General features: G+C 54.3%; 1 long non-coding RNA gene across 2 annotated transcripts in view; it reads right to left on the bottom strand.

Moving 5' to 3' along the window:
* The window catches only part of LOC144229492 (uncharacterized), a 28,907-nt gene that overhangs the window by 4,829 nt on the left and 14,444 nt on the right, over positions 1 to 9,634 (bottom strand). Inside the window, exon 1 of one of the 2 annotated variants that reach the window (XR_013334498.1) lies at positions 1,758 to 1,823. The exons of the other annotated variant lie outside the window; for it this stretch is intronic. This is a non-coding gene — a long non-coding RNA (uncharacterized LOC144229492). Of the gene's footprint in view, positions 1 to 1,757; positions 1,824 to 9,634 lie in introns of those variants that run through there. 2 annotated transcript variants of the gene reach the window in all.

Genomic DNA, 9,634 nt, shown 5'->3' with positions numbered 1-9,634 from the left:
TGAGAGTGGCTTGTTCTTTTTTTTTTTTTTTTTTAAGGGAAAGAGGAGGGGGAGGAGCCAGGGGAAAGGAGAGGCAGCTAAAACAACCTGATGCACTCAGCAAAACCTAAAATAGTTAATATTTGGATATTTATAGAGCAAGTTCGTGGACTCGCGTTCTAGTACATTCCCATCCTTTGCAGAAGTTTCTACTGGGCAGCGCTGACTTGGAAGACAAATGAAGTGTATGGGTGGGGGGTGGGGGGGCATGGACACTGAACCCTCCTTTTCTTCTGGGAGGAACGTCAGCATTTATTAAGCACCACTGTGTATCGGACACCAGACCAAGGGCGTTCCGTGCTCTCCCTCATTCCAGCCTTGCAGCGGCCTGATGGCAGCATGGGGTGGCGAGGGGGCACCTCGGTTCTCCAGTTTAGGGGTGACAGAGTCCCACGTGGGTGCAGCAGGTGCATAATGATGACAAAAAGCAGAACCACCAAAGCGGCCGGAGCGAAGAGCAAACACAGACCACAGAAGAAGAAAAAAGATGAGAAGGAAATATGTCAACTCCAAATGCCGACAGGAGTGGGGTTCGGTGTGAACACCCTTTCCCTCAGGGCACGCTGTCACAGTGTCGCCGTCCTACCTGACTCTGTCATCAAATAATAAAAGGACGAGTATCTTCTCCTGGACTAGGCACAGCACGAGCCCGGGCGCTTGGGCTCAGGCCCCGGTTCCAGCACCTACTGGCTGTGTGGTCCTGGCCAGTCACTTACCCTCTCTCTCTGAGCCTCAGTTTCTGCATCTTTAAATGGGGGTGACAGCAATACCTGAAAGGAGGCCCCCGGGGGCACCTGGACACTCGGAATGTGGCCAATGTGGACGAGGAACCCGCCGCGTGGGGGTGAGGAGCACTGTAAATCGGTCAGAAAACACTGGAACAGTGCCTGGCACATGGGGCTGTCCACATGCTCCCTTTTGCTGTCTCCTTTCATCTGCGGGACAGCTTTTTATCCCCATTTGATGGGTTGAGGAGATTGAAACTTGGAGAGCCAAAGAGGTTTGCGGAAGCCACGCAGCTTCGTAAGAAAAGTTGAATGTTGAGAACAAGCTGAGGGCTGATGGGGGGGGGAGGGGAAGGGGGGTGATGGGCATGGAGGAGGGCACTTGTTGGGATGAGCACCGGGTGTTACATGGAAATGAACTTGACAATAAACTATGAAAGAAAAAAGAAAGAAAAGTCAGTTTCCAAATCCGGTTCTGTCCCCAGATCCTGGCATCACGTCACGTGGTCAGTGGCAGCAGGCGAGGCCGAAAGGGCCTCTGCTCTCTCTCTGCACAAGGGTTTCCCCGAATGACCACTGGGAGGGAGAGGCGGGGGTAGGGCCTTCAGTCTTCGAGATCCCTTTAGACCCACATTCACTCATTCACTCATCCTGCAAATATTCATGGAGCGCCTGCTATTGCCGGGCACTGACCAGGGTGCTGGGGCTCGTCAAGGGCGGCAGACAGAGGCCCCTGTCTACATGGAGGTGACATCCTGGCGGGCGGCAAGGAAACCAGCGGGTGAGATGATGGCACCTGTGATAAATGCTTGGAAATGCCCACAGCAGGGATGGGGAGACAGGCCATGAGGTGTCACAGAAGGAGGGGATGTTTACACAGAGACCTCAACAATCTGGGGTCAAACTCATTTGAACTTTCTAACACAGCACAGTTTCTCCAAGCTCAGCAGATCAAGGGTTCCCCATACTGGGGAGGGAGGTCGTGGCACTTACAGAATGGCCTTGGAGGGGTGCCAGGCGCCCCTGTGCTCGGGCTTGGCCATCCACCCTGCAACTCTGCTGGCAGGCACGAGCTCCCAAACATTCCATTGCCACGGCTACTAATTACCCCGCTGACCTCGCCACTGGAGCCCAGCCCTTCCCTGGCAAAGCTGGGGAGCTAGGAGACAGGTGTTCTCTGGTAGAGGCGCCTGGTGATCAGAGACCTCTGGAGACCCACTCAGGAGGGAAGCCAGCCAGATTCCGATGGGGCAAGAGGAAGAGGAAAAAGAATAATTCTGGAGCCCTGGACCAGGCTTGAGCATAAAAAACATTCTTGGGGCTTAAAAAGGGAAGAAGAGAGGGCAGGCTGGCCTGCTGCTTTAAAAGTATAGCTCGGGGCGCCTGGGGGGCTCAGTCAGTTGAGAATCTGACTTTGGTCATGATCTTGCGGTTTGTGAGTTCGAGCCCCACATCGGGCTCTGTGCTGACAGCTCAGAGCCTGGAGCCTGCTTCAGATTCTGTGTCTCCCTCTTTCTCTGCCCCTCCCCCACTCGTGCTATCTCTCTGTCTCAAAAATAAACACTTAAAAAAAGAAAAAAAAGAAAAAAGAAAATAGAAGTATTAGCTCTTACTTATTAAGCACTTACTGTATGCCAGATACTAAGCGAAGGGTTTTACACACATCACTGAATCTTGTCCTCACTCTCTCGCCACCCCCCTTATTTCTTTTGACCCTCCCTTATTAACCACCTGTTTGCTGGAGCTCAGAGAGGTGGGGTCACCTGCCCAAGGCCACACAGCTGGTAAGCAGGGGAGTCAGGAGGGAAACACACGTCTTTGTGTTTTTTACCCAAAGTGACCAAAGCAGGGCTCCCACTTGCTGTCTGGCCTCCACCTCAGAGGCCCAGTTCAGCCTTCTGGTAAGGCACAAGGTGAGGTTGGGGCCTGGGGAGGCCATGGGTCACATCCTGGCTCCCTTACTCAGCAGCTGGCTGCCCAGGGTCACTCTGGTGTGGCTCCCGGAGCCTCAGTGTTCCCGCCTGACAAATGGGAATAATGCCCAGACCAAAGAGAGTCTGGAGGAACTTTACGAAACTTCCACCGAACGAGTCAACACGCAAAAACGGGCTCATTTAATACCATGAGTACTGTCCTCACAGCAGACGGACAAAGAATGGGAGGGCCCCCCCCGCACTGAGAACACAAGTGACCCGGCGAGGTGGGATCAGCAACTCTCCTCTGTGAAGGGCCAGGGAGCCAACGGTCTTGGCTACGTGAGTCACATGGTCTCTGATGCAACCACGCCTCTCACGAAAGCAACTGGAGATGACACAGGACACAGCNCTTGGCTACGTGAGTCACATGGTCTCTGATGCAACCACGCCTCTCACGAAAGCAAGAAAGCAACTGGAGATGACACAGGACACAGCGAGGAAGGCTGGGGCTGGGCTCCGACGGACAAAGCCAGCAGCCAGCTAGATGTGTCCTGCGGGTCACAGTTTGCCAACCCCCCCCCACCCCCCCGCTGGGTCTGCGGAGTGAAGATACGGCGCATGCGCCCAGCAGGGCTTGGCCAGCGAGGAAACCAACGCAAATGCAGTTACAGCCCCAGCAGGAGCTGGCATATATCCTGGTCCCGCCCCCTCAGTGGGAGGCCCCAGGTGGCCGACCTTTGGTGGCTGAGAGGGAAATGTGCAACTTAGGGAAACAAATAGTTCAGTTAAAAAAAAAAAAAAGGAAGAAGCAGCAGCATGGGCGCAGCGTCATCTGGCATCTGGTCTGTCACCAAGTAAATAAAGACTCAGGGAGAGCCGCGTGCGCGCCTGGTGCTTTGTCACCTTCGGCCTCCAGCGGCATGGTGGGGGTGGGCACTGTTCCCAGCCCCGTTTTACAGAGCGGGGCGGGTGAGGCTCAGAGAGGCGAGGTGGCTAGCCCAAGGTCACACAGATGGTAACGGAGCCTGAACTGGAACCCAAGTCCCTCGCGGCTGTGCCCGCTCCTCTGGCATGGCCCCTGGTTCTGACTTCCTGCTGGGGGGACACACGGGGTGGGGTGGGGGCTGCCTGGTAAACTGCAAACGGGAGAGGGCCAAGGGACCTCGCACTGGCCACACATCGTGGGTGGGCACATGCAGGCGCCCGGGACCGCCTCCATTCCTCTGCCGAGAAGCTGCCAGAGGTGGGGAGATGAGCACTGGAGCAGGAGTCCTGGTTCTGCTGACTATTAGCGAATGCAGCCCTTGAGGGTTAGGAGGGGAGGGGGAGCTCTTACCTAACTCCCTTGTGCCTTGGTTTCCTTAGCTGTGAAGTGGGTCTGCTAACAGCGTTGTGCGACTAAACAAATGCACGGGCACAAAGCATCGGGTCGGGGCACTGCAACTGAATCGCTGTGATTTCTCCATCTCCCGCGGGTCTCAAATCCCGGTGCAGCACACCCCTGGCTCCGGGTCCCAACATTCTGATTCGAAAGTGAGGAGGCTCAGGGATCTGCCTTGTACCAAGTACGTCTCCCCTCGACCTGCTGCTTAAGGAGATGCTACTTAGGGCACTGGATTCGCCTGCGAGGTGCCCGCCCAGGGCAGGCGTCAGAACGCACACCCACCACTGGCTGGTCCTGCCACCACCCCTTCTGGCCACAGACCCCTCAACGGGTGACATCGACGGACCCCTTCAGAGAGGAGTGGGTTGGTATTAATGTTTATTTATTTATTTGGGGGGAGGAGGGGCAGAGAGAGAGACAGAGAGACTCCCAAGCAGGCTCCATGCTGTCCACGCAGAGCCCCCCGTGGGGCTGGAACCCACAAACCGCGAGATCATGACCTGAGCCAAAATGAAGAGTTGGACGCTGAATTGACTGAGCGTCCCAGGCACCACCAGTGTTTTTAAACAGAATAAAATACGAGGATCACAGGGACACCAATTATAGTAAAATCTGGCTCAGGGCCCAATTACCAAAAAAATGCTATGATAAAGTGACTGCTATACTCGTTTATTAAAAATAGTAAGTAAGGGGCACCTGGGTGGCTCAGTTGGCTAAGCGTCCAACTTCGGCTCAGGTCATGATCTCACGATTCGTGAGTTCGAGCCCCGCGTCGGGCTCTCTGCTCTCAGCACAGAGCCTGCTCCAGATCCTGTCTCCTTCACTCTACTCCAGCCTCTCTCTCTCTGTCTCTCAAAAATAAATAAACATTAAAAAGATTGAAAGATAGTAATAAAATCAGTAAATTAACAAAATAAAAGTAGGAGGTGATACGACTATTAGAAAGAAACATGACCTCCGCCCATGCTGACATCGCATGCCGGCACGTGACCTTGGCTGTTGTCTCAAGTCTGCAGTAGAGGACACTGAGTCAAGGTGACGGTGCCCCACACCCAAACATACGGCCCCGCGGGGAAGCCGAACGAGCTCTGCGTCTCAGTCAGCAGCAAGACACAGAGCCCCAGGCATGCGCCTGCCTCCACTCTACACCCCTAGTAGCACCCTCTCCTGTCTCTGGGCCTCAGTTTCCTCATCTGTAAAATGGGCCCAAGAATTCTTACGAGGGAGATGGCCATGAGGACTCACAGAGATGGAGGCTTCCCCGAGAGAACGAGCAGCAGGCTTTGTGAGGCGGCCAGGTGAGAGCCGCTCGGGGATCCAGAGCTGCTCACAAAGGAGACAGGACGGGAGGCCAGAGGAGAGAAGACGTCCCAGGGGCCAAATGCACTGGGCCAGAGGAGATGGTGACATGAGCCCCCCATTCCTCAGGCTGGGCAAACAACTCCCAGCCTTTCTCAAGGTGGGTCTTGCTGGCCTCATCTATCAAGGGTAGATGCTGCTAGAAAAGGCCAGCAAGAGCCAGCTCTTACCAAGAACAAGAGGTTGACCTGGCAGGGCCAGGGCTGGGGACAAGTGAGGCACGGCCCTGAGTGCAAACCTCAAGCGGCTGCCCCAGAAACACAGTAGGTCAAGGTAAGCAACTCCACTGCAATATTTTTTTAAAGTAGGCTTCACACCCAGCACAGAGGCTGGTGCGGAGTTTGAACTCACAACCCTGATATCAAGACCTGAGCTGAGATCAAGAGTCGGGCGCCCAACCGACTGAGCCACCCAGGTGCCCCTATACTGACCCTGTCTTAACTTAAAATCCTGATATATTGTTCATTGAGGACAGTTTTGCATTGCTTTAGATTTGGTGGGGGTGGGGAGGTGACAGCCTTATCGAGGTGTACTTAATCCACATATCATCGAGTTCACCTATTTTAAAGTGCACAGTTCAACGATTTTTTGTACGTGCTCAGTTACGCAACCAAGCCCACAATCCACCTTAGAACGTTTGCATCATCTCAGAGAGAAACCCCAACTGTTAGCTATCACCCTAATCCCTTATCTCCCCTGCCCACGGCGACCACAGATCTATTCTCCATTTCTATGGATTTGCCTCTTCTGAGCATTTCATACACAGTCAACCCTTGAAAGACATGGGGGTTAGAGGTGCCGATCCCCCATGCACTTGAAAACCTGGAAACAACTTTTGACTGCCCCCCCAAACTTAACAGTCTTCTGTTGACCTAGAAGCCTTACTCATAATGTCAACATCCCATTAACACATAATTTTGTGTGTTCTATGTACTCTATTACATATTCTTACAATAAAATAAGCGACAAGAAAACATCATGAAGAAAGTCATAAAGAAAATACATTTACGGTACTGTCCTGTATTTATATGTGTTTTTAAAGATCCATGTATGAAGTGGACCGTGTATTTGAAATCTGTGTTGGTCAAGGGCCAACTGCAAACGGAACAGCACTGTGGTCTTGACTGGCTGGCTTCTTTCATTTGAGGTGTTTTCAAGGCTCACCCACTGGTTTTGATTTTTTTTCTTAATGTTTATTTATTGCGAAAGACACAGAGCGTGAGTGGGGGAGGGGCCAAGAGAGAGGAAGACACAGAATCTGAGGCAGGCAGGCTCCAGGCTCCAAGCTGTCAGCACAGAGCCCAACCTCGGGCTCGAACTCATGAACCGTGAGATCATGACCTGAGCCAAAGTCGGACGCTTAACCGATTGAGCCACCCAGGCACCCCCATGGAGTTCTGACTCCAGAACACTGGGACTTAGAAATCAAGCTGGCTTTGTTTGCCTTTTTATGGCTGCATTCAGAGACCTCACCCTGAGTCACGATGGGTTTAAGGGAGCTAGACACACACAAACAGTCCCTGGGGGGTACGCAAGCCCCCTTCTGGGAACCCCCAGCCTCCCTGAGGCTGTCCTGAGAGGCGGCGGGCCCACACTCCAGCCCTGTCTTTATCCAAACTGCGTGTCATGTCCTTGCCTATCAAGTTCAGTCGCCAAGTCTGAGGCCTCGGGGGCCCAGCGGCCCAGAAGGGCAGGGTGGAGACCAACATTCCTGATGGGGGACAAGGAGAACGTGCTTCCCATCCTGCCCTGTGGCTCTGCCAAAGCACCACACAACAAGGACATGCCTCTTCCCTCTCCGGGACTCACTGTCCCCCCCACAGACTTCTGAGGGGGTGGCCGAGCTCTGAGACGCCCTGCCCCGCCCCACACCCAACTTCCACAGCTAGGACCCTCACTGATCCGACACCTCAGGTGGTGTTCCGTGTAAGATTTTACCTGCACACGGAATGCAGGGTTGGCATTTCAAAAAAGACAGGAGAGGTCAGTTTGGTCATCTGTAGAATGGGGACAATAGCAGTGCCCACCTGCCGGGGTGCTGAGAGGGAAGGAGATAATACATCCAAAGCCTCTTATCAATACCCTGACTCCTGCTGGGCCCCCAGTGCAGGCAGCCCAGGCCGCCCCCATGCTCCCCGCTCTTCAACACAAGGGCTGTGAAGGTGACCTTGGCGAGGCTCTCCACCTCTCTGAACCTTTAAATGGAAATTGCTTTCCAGGCTCGCTTCACAAGGAGTCCGCTGCTCGGTGTGGCCACGGCAAGTAGCCGGGCAGCAGGCATTTCAGAAACTCTTCAAGGACTGGAAGCCATGGCCCCCAGGGAGAGGCCACGGCCACCCACACTCTCCAGTCTTGGGAAAGCCGCCCAGCTGAGCTGACATGCATTTCACCCTGCGGGGCTCTGGCCAATTCTCAAGGGCAGGTGCCTCTCAGCCTGGGGCAGGGGCTGTTTGGAGCAAGAACATTCGCCTTCTTCTGCCATGACTGACATATCAGGCCACTGCAGACTACCGAGGCTTCTCCTAATTGGTCTTCCTTCCTTCCTTCCTCCCTTGGCTGGCATCCAGCTGACTTGTCCGTCTCAAAGAGAACGCGGGTGATGAGGCAAAGGGCGGGGTGCCCCACAGGGTTAAGGGCATGGGTGGACAGCTCAGGAGGGGCTGAGTCCACATTTGGCTCTGCCAAGGACGGGTCCTGAGACCGAAGGCCAGTTAACATCAAAAGCCTGTTTCTTCCTCTGTAAAATGGGCTGAGCTGTGTGCCGCAGAGGGCTGCCGGGATGCCTTCTGAAGGCAAGTGCTTAGGGCAGGGTCCGACAGGAGTTGGATTCCAGGAAATGCCAGCTATTAAAGTATCATCATGGTCTCTAATTATTCTAAATAAACACTCTCCGTGGTACAAATACAACAAATCCGGATGTGACCGTACAGAAATGTATTACCCTGCAAGATTTCCCGAACAAGTTACGGGACAGAGGTTAGCTGATCCCATGCTGGTACCTACTTACAGTGGGAAAATACTCCAGAAAGGTATACCCTAAAATGCTAACTGGAACTTCATTTATTTCTCCTCCCATCCCCCACCCCCGGTCCCCAACCCTCCCAAGTTTTCTAACTCTCCTACAGTGAGTCTGTATCAAAAGAAAAGAATCGAACAATGAAATGGGGGTGGTTTCTAGGTTTGCTGCCTCACTTTGAAGGCCCTCAGCTCTGGAATATGGAGCCAGCCTTCGAGAAAGCTCATGGCAAGCCTAGAGAGGAGAGTCTGTCTGGCCAAGGTCAAGGAGCAGGCCAGGCCTGGGCCCAGCGTTCCAGACACCCAGCCCTGGGCACCTCCCTGCTGGCCTCATGCAGGCTCACTCTCCTGATTAAAAGTCTGGCTCTGGGGTCAGGCTGAAGATCCCAGCAGGGCCAGGAGCGACATGACCTTGGGCAAGACGCTCAACTTCTGTGAGCACCGGTTTCCCTATTTGTAAAATGCCAGCCAGACTTGCAGCAGTGCTAGGTGGTGTCTATAAGGACTGAATAAAACAGCGCACGTGAGGCACTCTGTACTGTGCCTGGCAAACAGTAGGCGCTCTGGGTCCTATTACTATAGTTATCACTGTTATTCGTGCTTGGAGTCTAGTCATGTCACACAGGATCCTTTGAAGGGCCTGGAACACTAACCCAGCAGGCACAGGGAGGAAACTGCGACGTGGGTACTGAGGAGCCATGGCAGGTATTTGAGCAGAGGTGCAGTGTGACTCTGACGCTGCACGGGGCTGGCAGCCAGCGCCTGTCCACAGGAAACTTTCTGCCAAGGTCCTCTGTCCCAGGCTCCACGCCCCTGGCCGTCCCCTAGTGCTGCTCTGCAAAGGCAGCACAATCCCCGAGGGCCACACCTTTGCCACCTCCAGTTCTGCCTGCTTCCTGGGTACCAGCTGGGCACTGGGTCACGTGATCAGCAAGCTGGGGGACCCGAGGGAGCCCAGATGGCCTCGTCCACAGGTGTGACGACCAGGAGGCCCAAATGCCTGGCAGGGGCCCCAGGGTCACAGATGAGACGGACCCTGCCTCAGAGCCTTGAAGACTGGTTTTCCTTCTAGGCTCCTGTGTGACCTTGGCCAAGTCCTCCTTCTCTCTGAGCTCCTGTGCCCAAATGCAAACAAGGTCCTAACTGCTTCCTTATGGTTCAGGGTTTCTGGGGTGGGGTGGGGGTGGGGGGATGCA

This window comes from Crocuta crocuta, unplaced genomic scaffold (genome assembly GCF_008692635.1).
Source record: "Crocuta crocuta isolate KB4526 unplaced genomic scaffold, BGI_CrCroc_1.0 scaffold348, whole genome shotgun sequence".
Lineage (NCBI taxonomy): Eukaryota > Metazoa > Chordata > Mammalia > Carnivora > Hyaenidae > Crocuta > Crocuta crocuta.
Note: the sequence above shows the minus strand (reverse complement) of the source record. Positions and strands in the feature narration are given on the sequence as shown.